This window comes from Sturnira hondurensis, unplaced genomic scaffold, assembly GCF_014824575.4.
Source record: "Sturnira hondurensis isolate 20B ecotype Veracruz unplaced genomic scaffold, ASM1482457v3 Scaffold0005309, whole genome shotgun sequence".
Classification (NCBI taxonomy): domain Eukaryota; kingdom Metazoa; phylum Chordata; class Mammalia; order Chiroptera; family Phyllostomidae; genus Sturnira; species Sturnira hondurensis.
The window spans coordinates 1174834-1182209 of NW_028077940.1; positions in this window are offsets into that span (position 1 = coordinate 1174834).

Consider the following 7376-nt stretch of genomic DNA (forward strand, 5'->3'; position numbering starts at 1 on the left):
TCTAGAGAGAGAGGAAGGGAGAAAGTAAGAGGTGTTGGGGGCGGGAGGAGGTGGTAAGACATCAATCAGTTGCTTCTTTTATGTGCATCCACTGGGGACTGATCCTGCAATCCAGACATGTGCTCTGACTAGGAATGGAACCTGCAACCCTTTGATTTATGGGACAATGCTCCAACTAACTGAGCCACACTGGCCAGGGCTGGGTTTTTATCTTTATCTTTAGTAACCTAATATATTTTGTGACACATGTGCTCAATAAATGTAGAATGAATTCTCCAAGTTATCAATCCCTCTTCCCCATAGTAATTAGCAATAAAGTGTTTAAAATAAGAAGGAGCAGAGTCCTTTTTTTTTTTCCAGGAGAAGTAAGAGATTGGAGAAGGAATTTTCTTTTTACCCTAGAGTTTCTTGGCTAGGAAACAGAGGACTAGAGTGAGTATCACAGCTTTATCAAGGAAGGCAGACTGTCTTGGCCAGCAAAGCCTGTGGCTTTTCTGCCCAGCATGACATTGCTCTTCTTTGTGTGGATTTTTGGCCTCTTTCATTCCAGAACTTCTGCTATTATGTTTGAGCATGGGGCTGTAGCACCCTATAATATTCCAAATTGTTCTTTTGCCCTCCCCAACACTGTAATTCTTTTAGCTCATTAGATTATAAGTCATTAACTTAAAAAATTTAATAGTATCATTTATAATTCTAAATATAGATAGTATAGATCCTTGTTGTACATTGTGTTGTCTCAAAATAAATGTTGAATTCTAGTATATATAGGAGGTCACTCATTGTTTGTCAGTGGCAAAGAAAGGAATATAAAAAAATCATTCGGGGAAAAAAATCATTCGCTCTTTTTATTTTAGGGCTAAAGTAAATAACATCCCCTTTTCTTCCTACCAGTTTCAAATGAAAGATACAGAAATCAGACACTGACTTCCAGCCAAGATGGAGGCGTAGTTGGAAACACTGTACCTCCTCCACAACCAAATTTAAAAACAATATAGATTTAGAAACAAAAACACAACCAAAACAGACAGAAAATTGAAATGTACGGAAGTCTGACAACCATGAACCATCATTCAGATTGGTAAGAGGGGCAGAGTTGGTGGCCAGTGGAGAAGGGTTGTGACAGGAAAAAGTGGTGGCTGCTGGACTGACACAGGCATGCAGGTGGCTGTTGGCAGATCCCAGTTGTGTAGTGGCAATGGGCAGACCCAGTAAGAGTGCCAGGGGGCTGTCTGATCTAGGTCACACACTCATGCGCAGGTAAACCAGGCAAAAAAATGGGCAGTGAGACAAACCGCCCAACCCGGGGCCCCAGCGATGGGAATTAAAGCCTAAAAGCACCAATTGGAAGAACTTTCCGGGGTTGAGGTGCCGGGATAGGCTCTCAGCCTCACAGGAGAGTTAGTTGGAGAGACCCACAGGGTCCTAGAATGTACACAAGCCCACCAACCTGGGAACCAGCACCAGAAGAGCCCAATTTGCTTGTGGGAAGCGGCAGAGGGGACCGAAATCCAAGAGAGAGCTGAAAAAACACCATTTCTTCCTCTCTGACCGCACCCTCAGTCACAACCCAGCAACTGGGTTGACCTGCCCTGGTGAACACCTAAGCCTCCGCCCCTCATACATAACAGGGCAGCCAGACCAAAACGTTATGGCTCAAGAACAGCTCAAAGCCCCAGAGCCAATAATTCTAAGTGCCCAAGAGATAGCCAGCCTATCAGATGCACAGTTCAGAACACTGGTCATCAGGATGCTCACAGAACTGGTTGATTTGAGTCACAAATTAGAGGAACAAATGAAGGCTAAACTAATTGAAATGAAGGGAAATGCACAGGAAACCAATAGTGATGGGAAGGAAACTGGGTCTCAAATCAATGGAGTGGACCAGAAGGAAGAAAGAAACAACCAAACAAAAGAATGAAGAAATAAGAACTCAAAAAATGAGGAGAGGCTTAGGAACCTCCAGGACATCTTTAAACATTCCAACATTTGAATCATAGGGGTACCAGAAGGGGAAGAGGAAAGAGCAACAAGTGGGAAAGTTATTTGAACAAGTAATAAAGGAGAACTTCCCCAATCTGGCAAAAGAAATAGATAGACTTCCAGGAAGTCCAGGAAGCTCAGAGAGTCCCAAAGAAGTTGGACCCAAAGAGGAGCACATCATAATTACATTAGCCAAGATTAAAATGAAAGAATCCTAGAAGCAGCAGAAATAAGGGGACAGTCACCTACAAAGGAGTTCCCATCAGACTGTCAGCTGATTTCTCAAAAGAGACCTTACAGGCAAGAAGGGGCTGAAAAGAAGTATTCCAAGTCATGAAATTCAAAGACCTACATCCAGGATTGCTTTATCCAGCAAAGCTTACATTTAGAATGGAAGGGCAGATGAAGTGCTTCTCAGATAAGATCAAATTCAAGGAGTTCATCATCACCAAGCCCTTATGTTATGAAATGTTAAAGGGACTTACCTAAGAAAAAGAAGATAAAAAATAGGAACAGTGAAAGGACAGCAAACTCACAGTTACTAACAACCACACCTAAAATAAAAGCAAACCAAGAGGACAGCTAGATCAAGAGTGGAACCATAGAAATGGAGATCACATGGAGGGTTAGTAACAGGGGAGTGGGAGGAGGAGAAGGGGGGAAAAGATACAGAGAATAAGTAGCATAGATGTTAGGTGAAAAATAGATAGGGGGTAGGGCAAGAGCAGTGTGGGAAGTAGAGGAGCTAAAGAACTTGTGACACATGGACATGAACTAAAGAACTTGTGCCACATGGCTGGGGCTGTGGGTGTGCAGGTGGAGGGGAATGAAGGGGGGAAATGGGACAACTGTAATGGCATAATCAATAAAATATATTTTTAGAAAACCCCAGAAATCAGACACTAAAATACCAGCTTTATTAGTTTTATGAAACTCCAGTTGGAGGGTATAGTCCAGAAATACCTAGTGGATTTACTTACCTTCTCTTTAATTGAATTTGCCACCTATCTCTTGAGGTCTGCCCCACCCCCCAGCCCCCACTTCCATCAGAATTTGCAGCTAAGCTTCTATGTACAGGTTGGGAGCAAATGAGACATCATCCCCTCTACACCCAGGTCTGCGGAGGAAAAAGGCAAGAATCTGGGCCAGGCATGCTCAGCTTCTACTCTAAACTCCACTGGTTAGTTCAGGCTTTCCAAAGCCAGGGGGATGGGGATGGAGGGCAGTTTGTGGGAAATCTCTTCTCAAGGAAACCATGAGAATGAAGAGTAATTGTTTCCCCTAATTACTTTACAGCCAGATACAAGTAGGTGGGTAGGTAGGTATAGATATAGATGAACTTTTAAAAAAGATTTTATTTATTTTTAGAGAGAGGAAGGGAGGGAGAAAGAAAGGGAGAGAAACATTGATGAGTTGCTTCTTGTGTGTACCCCAACTGGGACTGAACCCACAACCCAGACACATACCCTGACTGGGAATTAAACCAGTGAACTTTCACTTCGTAGGATGACTCCCAGCCAACTGAGCTATACTGGTCAGGGCTATGAACTTTTTTAAATTATGAAATTAACACATTCCAAAAAAGACATAAAACTGAAAAGTGTGGCACAAAGATATTTCTATTTAAAACTCACTGTGTAACTTCTACCTAGCTCAAGAAATAAGACATTGCCAGCCCTTCAGAATCCCCCTCCCCTGAGCTTCCTCTTCATCGCTGCCCTCCCTCTGATAATAGGGCTGCCCTGACCTCTGGTTATTTATGTCCATGCTTTTTAAAATGGATTTACCACCATCTAAGTATGTGTCCCTAAACACTGTACACTAGTTTAGTTTTGCCTGATTTATCATTATGTAAAAAAGCATCACATGTTGAATTCCTATGTATGCACACTTCTTTTGCTAGCATTACATTTTTTATTCACCTGTTGTTGCTCGTAGCTATAGTTCATTTGTTTTTATTGCTGTGCAGTATCCACTTTATGAATGTGCCAAGTTTATTCCCATTGTTGCTGATAGTCTCTGGGGTTCTTTGTTGAATTTTGGCTGGTATGAGTAGTTATGTATGTATTTTGCATTGCTTTCTTACAGTTTGAGGAATTCTAGAAGTGGGATTGCTAGATCACTGGTAAAGCATAGGTTCATCTTTAGTAGATAATTCCACACCATTTCCCAGAAAGGGTTTTCAGTTCACAGCAGCCCTAGCATCGTTGCTTCACATTCTCATCAACCCTTGATATTTTCAGACTTGAATGTTACTCATTTTTATTGAGTATTGTTATGGTGTCAATTTTTAATTTTTATTTTCCATAATTATACATGAGGTTAAATACCTTGTTCTATGCTTATAGACCATGTGATATTCTCCAGTTTTAAAATGTCTATTCTACCCTTTTTTTTCTGTTGAATTATTGGCCTTTTTCTTATGGAATCTTTCCTTTTCTCTGGTTTTATTAATATACATTGGCATACATAACTGTATAAATTCAAGGTGTACAGTATAATGAGTTGGCATATATATATATATATATATATATATATTGTGAAAAAATTGTTATAGTAAGTTTAGTTAACATCTATTATATAGGTCGAAAAAAAAGATTTTTTTCTTTATGATGAGAACTCTTAGGATTTACTCTCTTATCAACTTTAAAATATACCATAGTGTTAGCTGTACTCGTACATTATATCCCCAGTACTTATTTATCTAATAATTTGAAGTTTTTTCCTGTGACCACCTTTATCCAATGCCCCCACCCCTGACCCCTGCTTCTGGTAACAGCAAATCTGATCTATTTTCTATGAGTTTGTGTTTTTTTCCTTGTTTCTACATATAAGTGAGGTGATATAGTAGTTCTCTTTCTGACTTATTTCCCTTATAATGCCCTCATGTTTCATCCATGTTGCTGCAAATGACAGGATTTCCTTTATGGCTGAATAATATTTCATTGTGTGTTATATACTACAGCTTCTTTTTTATTTTTAAAAAGATATATTTTATTGATTATACCATTACAGTTGTTCTATTCCCCCCCTTCATTCCCCTCCACCCTNTTCATTTCTATGGTTCCACTCCTGATCTAGCTGTCCTCTTGGTTTGCTTTTGTTTTAGGTGTGGTTGTTAATAATTGTGAGTTTGCTGTCCTTTCACTGTTCATATTTTTTATCTTCTTTTTCTTAGGTAAGTCCCTTTAACATTTCATATAATAAGGGCTTGATGATGATGAACTCCTTGAATTTGACCTTATCTGAGAAGCACTTTATCTGCCCTTCTATTCTAAGTGAAAGCTTTGCTGGATAGAGCCATCTTGGATGTAGGTCTTTGGATTTCACGACTTGGAATACTTCCTTCCAGCCCCTTCTTGCCTGTAAGGTCTCTTTTGAGAAATCAGCTGACAGTCTGATGGGAACTCCTTTGTAGGTGACTGTCCCCTTATCTCTTGCTGCTTCTAGAATCCTCTCTTTCATTTTAATCTTGGCTAATATAATTATGATGTGCCTTGGTGTGTTCCTCCTTGGGTCCTCCTTCTTTGGGACTCTCTGAGCTTCCTGGATTTCCTGGAAGTCTATTTCCTTTGCCAGACTGGGGAAGTTCTCCTTCATTATTTGTTCCACTCTTGGCTGTTTCTTTTCCCCTTCTGGTACCCCTGTAATTCAGATGTTGGAACATTTAAAGATGTCCTGGAGGTTCCTAAGCCTCTCCTCATTTTTTTGAATTCTCATTTCTTCATTCTTTTCTGGTTGGATGTTTCGTTCTTCCTTCTGATCCATTCCATTGATTTGGGTCCCAGTTTCCTTTCCATCACTATTGGTTTCCCGTGCATCTCCCTTCATTTCAATTAGTTTAGCCTTCATTTGTTCCTCTAATTTGTGACTCAAATCAACCAGTTCTGTGAGCATCCTGATCACCAGTGTTTTGAACTGTGCATCTGATAAGTTGTCTGTCTCTTTGTTACTTAGAAGTATTGGCTCTGGGGCTTTGAGTTGTTCTTCTACTTGAGCCATAATGTTTTGGTCTGTTCATGTCTGTTACGTATGGAGGGCAGAGCCTTAGGCGTTCACTGGGGTGGGTCAATCAAGGGGATGAATTTTGACTTGGGGGAAGAAATGGTGTTTGTTACGCTCTGTCTCTCAGATTTCCGTCCCCTCTGCACCTTCCCACACGCAAATTGGGCCCTTCTGGTGCTGGTTTCCTGGGGCAGGTGGGCGTGTGTACATTCTAGGACCCTGTGGGTCTCTACAGCGAACTCACCTGTGTGGCTGGGAGCCTCTCGTGGCACCTCAACTCATGTAAGTTTTCTCAGTGGGTGCTTTAAGGCTTTATTTTTTGGCTCTGGGGCCCTGGATTGCGTGGTCTGTCTCACTGTTCATTTTTTCACCTGGTTTATTTGCACGTGAATGTGTGACTGCAGTCAGCCAGCCTCCTTGTGGTCTTACTGGGTCTGCTCGTTGCCACCCCACGCCTGGGATCTGCCAACAGCTGCCTGCGTACCTGGATCTGTCCAGCAGCCACCGCTTTTCCCTGCCAAAACCCCTCTCCACCAGCTGCCGAGTCCACCCCTCTTACCGGTCTGGATGAATGGTTTGTTGTTGTCAGAGTTCAGTACAGTTCAATTTTCTTTCTGTTTTGGTTGTGTTTTTGTTTCTAAATCTTTGTTGTCCTTAATTTTGGTTGTGGGAGGAGGTACAGTATTTCCATCTATGCTTCCATCATGGCCGGAAGTCAGAATGCTTATGTTTAAGAAAGAAAAAGGGAGGTGGTGGTGAGAGAGATTGATGGTTATATCCAATATTTGTCCTCTTCTTCTTGTCTAATAAAAGTATTTTTAACCCTGGCTGGTGTGGCTCAGTGGATTGAGTGCCAGTCTGCAAACCAAGGGTTGCTAGTTTGATTCCCAGTCAGGGCATATGCCTGGATTGTGGGTTGGGTCCCCGGTGGAGGGCATGCAAGAGGCAACAACACATTGATGTTTCTCTCCCTCTCTTTCTCCCTCCTCTCCCCTCTCTCAAAAAATAAAAAATAAAATAAATAAATAAAATCTTTTTGTTGATCTTTTAAAAAATATTTTATTGATTATGCTATTACAGTTCTCTCATTTTTTCTTTATTCCCCTCTACCCTGCTCACCCCCTCCCTCCCACATTCCCCCCTGTAGTTCATGTGCATGAGTCATATTTATAAGTTCTTTGGCTTCTACATTTCCTACTATTCTTAACCTCCCCCTGTCTATCTTCTATTTACCATTTATGCTACTTATTCTCTGCACTTTTTCTCTCTCTCTCCCCATCCACTCCCCTGCTAACCCTCCAAATGATCTTCATTTCTGTGATTCTGTTCCTGTTCCAGTTGTTTGCCTAGTTTGTTTTTGTTTTAGGTTCAGTTGTTAATAACTGTGT